The following is a 5,201-nucleotide window of genomic DNA, read 5'->3' on the forward strand; positions in this document are numbered from 1 at the left end:
CTCTTTCACACACACACTTTCCCCCTCCCTCGCCCCCCCTCCTTTTCTTCCCCTCCCACTGTTCCTCCTTCTCCTCTCTCTCCTCCCCCTTCCCACCTCTGTCTGTCTTCTGCCTCTCGGAATGTAAGCGGCTCCTTCTCTACTTGTTATGGGAGACAGAATTGGGAAGTGGACAGACTTGGTTTTCTGCGCCATCGCCCTTTCCCTAGCTGGAGCACACACACAGCTTCTCCTTTCTGCCCCCATTTACGTCCCTAGTGGTGTAGAGGAGATTCCGGCGCAGACTGGGCAAAATAACCCAGTCTAGAATTCCTTCCTCCGCGGAGATTCTCAGATTCAATGGGGAAATGGGGACGAGAATCCGCATTTACAGAGCGCTGGCTTTCCACACGTGATCTTATGTGATCCTCGGGACGCCCCATATGAAGGGTGACCCGATATCAGAAATATTAATGTCATCATCTCACAGATGATGAAATTGTGGCTCAAAAAGATAACACAGTTGTAAAGAAGAGACGGGACATGGAACCCAGCGCTTCTGACTTCAACTGTGGTACTCTTACCCTCACAGATGCCCCAAGCCATCAGACACCTGGGTCGCAGGCAAGGATTGAGGGAGAAGGAGGTGACCTTTATAAGTGAAAAGTACCTGAGGATGGCTGACTTCACGAGCTCTAGAGAGATATTTTTCCAATCCATTTTACAAATTAACTAAGGAGCCCTTCCTTCTTCGTGCTTACTAAGTGCATACGCTAGCCTTGTGCTGGCTTTGGCTTTCGAAGACAATAAAAATGGAAATACTTTTTGCTTTCAGGGAGATTAGATTCTATGGGGAAAACAACATACACACATAAAGTAGATAGGAAATATAGAGACACGAGGAAGAATAGAATCCTATAAGGGAAGGTGATTGAGCAGAACAGCTACACAGAATACAACTCCAGCCTCCGGTCTTACTATTCTGGTGAATTTTCCAGCTCCTTTTCCAGTCCTTTTCTTCTGAGAGCTCTTAAAATTGAGCCCTCTCTCCTCCCTCATCAGGTGACTAGAGAAGTATTCTTCAGATTTCATCTTTTCACGGTGGCTAAAACTCTGGACTCACAATTCCATGTTTGCACTTTTAATGGGGCTTTGCAACAGGAATATATATTTGCCTTTTTTTTTTTTTGTCAGACCATGTGGCCTGGTTGCAAAATATAATTGCTTTAGACCTAAGAGAGCTGAGTAGTTAGAAAGTATCCAGCCTTTGCTAATTTCCTAACCTTTCCCATCTAAGTTAAAATATCAGTAATAATCACAACACACATGTATATATCTCTTTCCTCATAACTACCATTTGAAGTTGGCAAGAAAGGATTATCACTCTCATTTTGCAGATGAAGAAATTGACATCCAGAGAAAAAAATTGGTTTTTTCCTCTCCAGCCCATGCTCTGCATAACTGCTCAAGTGAAATTCCTAAAGCACAGGTCTGCTTTGTCACTCTTGCTTCTCTCTTGCTCTCATTTGATCTTAAAGAGGTAGCTTTATTTTCTGGGGCCTCAGTTTTCTCATATGTAAAATTAAGAGATTTTGAGGTCTTCTAGAGCAGTAGTGTCAATCTCATATGCCTACCATATATTGACTTCATGTTTTACTGTATTTTTATTTTTTGTCAAATATTTCCCAATTACATTTTAATCTAGTTTAGGGCTGTATTCAGGAATGCTGCTGTTGCTAGAGCTTTTATTCTATAGTTTCTGTCTCATTATTGTCTCTAGGATCAAATACCAACTTTTCTATTTGACATTTAAAGCCCTTCACAATCTGACTCCAATCTATCTGCCTAGATTCATTGTATATTATTACCTTCATGAATTCTATTCTCCAACCAAACTAGATCCTCTTCTATTTCCATGTCTGCACAACTCTCTCCTATTTCTGGAATGTAATGTAATCTTTCTTCCCCTTTGCTTCTTAGAATTTCTAGCTTCCTTCAGCTTTCTTTCTGTCTTTCTCCTCCTCCTCTTTCTCCTCCTCCTCCTCCTTCTTCTTCCCCTTGCACCTAACTCAGTAAATTCTTGTTGATTGATTAGTTGACTGTTTTCTTAAAATCACACAGTTAGTCATTGGCAGATCAGGACTGGAGTGAAGATTTAGACTCTTTCCACTAAATAATGAATTGCTGACAATAAAACTTCTCCTTTTAAGTTCCTGAAATCCTTGGTACCTACTTATTCTTTCAGACAGAAGACATTTATCTCCTATGCTATCATCATAGTTAGGACAATAATCAAGAGTATTAATAATGATAGTACAGTAATATTAGCAGCTCTCACGTTAAATGACCCTTCTCTCCTCCCCCCATTAGCTTTGCTCTTTTTCTTCCTGATGTGTGGCAGCTGTGGGGCCAGATGCTGAGAAACAGTAATCCTCAGCCCCTCCTCTCAACTTGGTGTCAGAGCACAGAATGGATTCCCCTGCTGTGAAGTGTGCCCCACCTCCCGTTTTCTCTTTCCCACTTCTTGGTGTGGGGGACATTTGTCCTAGATGGGGCCAGGGCAGGCAAAATGGAGCTTTGATATAGGGCCCCAAAGGTGTGGCCAGGGTAAGGTTGGGTGAGAAGTCTGACAGGCCAGCTCTGAGAGTGTGTCTCTGATAGGAATGTGTAGAAAACAGCTGGATAGGGGAGAGAAAGGGCAGCCATTTAGGGTTTGCTGTCTGCTCAGAGGGTGGGAAACAAAAGGGGCCTTATTGAAACCAAACTAAGTAAAACTGCTCAGGCTGCCCCCATATGGCCCAAGGATGGAGGGGACTTTTGCCTCTTGAGGTTTCTCCACTCTCCTGCCAGAGTCCATCAGCAGTGCCTTCTTTCTTTTTTTTCTTCTCTCAGCCCACCTTTCAACATGTTCAAGAAGAGAAAGCCTCTTTGCAAGAAGAGCCCACAGATTTTGCTTGTGGACAGTATGGCTCTCCATTGTCCATACCCTCACTAAATTTTGAAAATAACTAAGAGGTAGGTAGATGGAGAAGAGTAGTGGGTTGTGCTGGGTGGCTGACCGGGCCAGGTTTTACTCACCTAGCCTTCTCTTCCCTGTGCTGAGACCTGCAGCAATGAAGTGGCAAGTTTGTGTCCTGTGGAGTCCATAATGTGTATTAAAGGGGCAAGCAAATTTCTAGCCCAGGACTCACCAACCCAAGAAACCAGGTCTCGAGTTCTAAGTTCTGTTTCTTGAAGGCCTGGGACATGATGGATTCTGAGAACAAGAATATAGCTGTGTACAAGATGGAACTTAATAAGCCCAGACCACTCAGCTGGTGCCATTGGGAATATCTCCCCATCCTTCCCAGTCCAGCTGAAGTCCTTCCTCCTTCATGAAGCCTTCCTTGACAACTAAGCCCTTATGGCAGTATACCCAACACTATAATAGACATTATGGGAAGAACAAGGCAAACAAAAGACAACCACTGCCCTTTAAAATTTTATAGTACATTTGGAAAGAAATAATGCAGAGGTAATAATTAGAGAAGAACAGAAGGCACTACATAGGAAGAAATGTCAGATTTTATAGTGAAGACTTTATGACAGGAATTTATGGGAGAGAAAAAGTGTGCTTCATTTAGTGGATACAGCAGTGGGTTAGGGAAGCAGGAGTTCCTCTAAGGATGGAAAAGTGGGCTGGATTTGCACTTAAAATTCCAGATATGTTACTTACTATTCACTTGAATCTGTCGAAGTCTCAGTTTCCTCACCTGTAAAATGAGGTCATTTGAAAGAGATGGTCTCTGAGGTTTCTTCCAGTTCTAGATCCATGATCTTATAATTTGAATGAATTTATTGAGTACTCTGGACAGTAATGGGAGTACAAACAAGAACTCATGTTCTAAGGGAGGAGGACACACACATATTTCAGTTGCAAGTCAGATATAAGGTATAGCTGCAGATGCTATTATTTTCTATGTCTTTGGTAACTATGACTGCAAAAGGGATGGAGAGGAGGATTGCTGCTGTAGCATCTACAGAGGAAGTTGCTAGGTTGTGTCTCCCCAGTAATTGCTCCCTTGATCCATGAATGTGCAGGAATGAATTGCTATTCCTGGAGTGCTTGAGTTCAAGATTCTGCGCTATTGTAGGTAATTAAAGTGGTAGTAATGGTTTGATTTACCTTGCACGTGCTAATCCTGTTGCTCTTCTGGGGTGAATTCAGCTAAGCTAACCAAAATGTGGGGCTGGAGGAGAGAGCTCTTGGGTACTTTCCAGCTAATCTATCTGCCCAGTCAGTGGTTCTTGGGATTCATTTCCCTCCTCTCTAAAATGATGGGGTTGGCTTTTAAGGTCCCTTCCATGATCCTATGACATTCAGGTAGAATTTCTTTATAGTAACCCTAAATTAAGTCCTACAAATAGTATCTCCATTTTACAGACGAGGAAACAGAGACTCACAGAGGTTGTTATCCAAGACCACAAAGGTGTTTAAGCATGATACCGTGGATTTGAATTCAGTGGTTGTAAGTCCAAGTTCAGGCCTCTCTGTACTATATCATGCAGTCTCCTAAGTCACTTCCCCTATTCAGGCTTCAGTTTCCTCACCTGAAAAATGCGGGGGTTGGAGGAGAGAACTCTTGGGTACTTTCCAGCTCATTGATTCTATGATTCAGTATAGAATCATACTGAATCCAGGGAATTCAGGGAGGCAGCAAAGCACGAAATCACTCAGAGAGATTAAGTGGCCCTGAAGGTTGAACTAGGTGGGAGTAGGCCCTTCTTATCAATTGTACAGATTTTGGATGCCCTCTTTTTGGTTACCAATCCATGGTTCTCCCCATCTAGAATAATAACTTCACATATATGTGGTAGCACTGAATGTTTACAAAGCACTTGCCAATAATCCTGAGAGATAGAGTTTCTAAACCTCATAATTCTATCTTCTAATAGAGGAAAATGAGAAATTAAAAATTTGCCCTTGATTTCAGAGTCCTTGATCAGAGCCAGAATTCAAAACCAGGTCTCCTCATTTAAGTTTAATCATTTTTCTGACATCATTTGGCCACTTGCCTTATTATAAAATTTGGCCTTAAACTCCAGGAAGTTTTTCCCAGATCTACTCCCACCTGTCTCTGATCCCTCAATTACTCATACTCATGGATCTGGTCGGCTTTATATTTAATTGCATTGAATGAGACATAGCAAATGGGGGGATTTGCTTGGCTTGGCCATAAATA

This window comes from Antechinus flavipes, chromosome 1, assembly GCF_016432865.1.
Source record: "Antechinus flavipes isolate AdamAnt ecotype Samford, QLD, Australia chromosome 1, AdamAnt_v2, whole genome shotgun sequence".
NCBI classification, from domain to species: domain Eukaryota; kingdom Metazoa; phylum Chordata; class Mammalia; order Dasyuromorphia; family Dasyuridae; genus Antechinus; species Antechinus flavipes.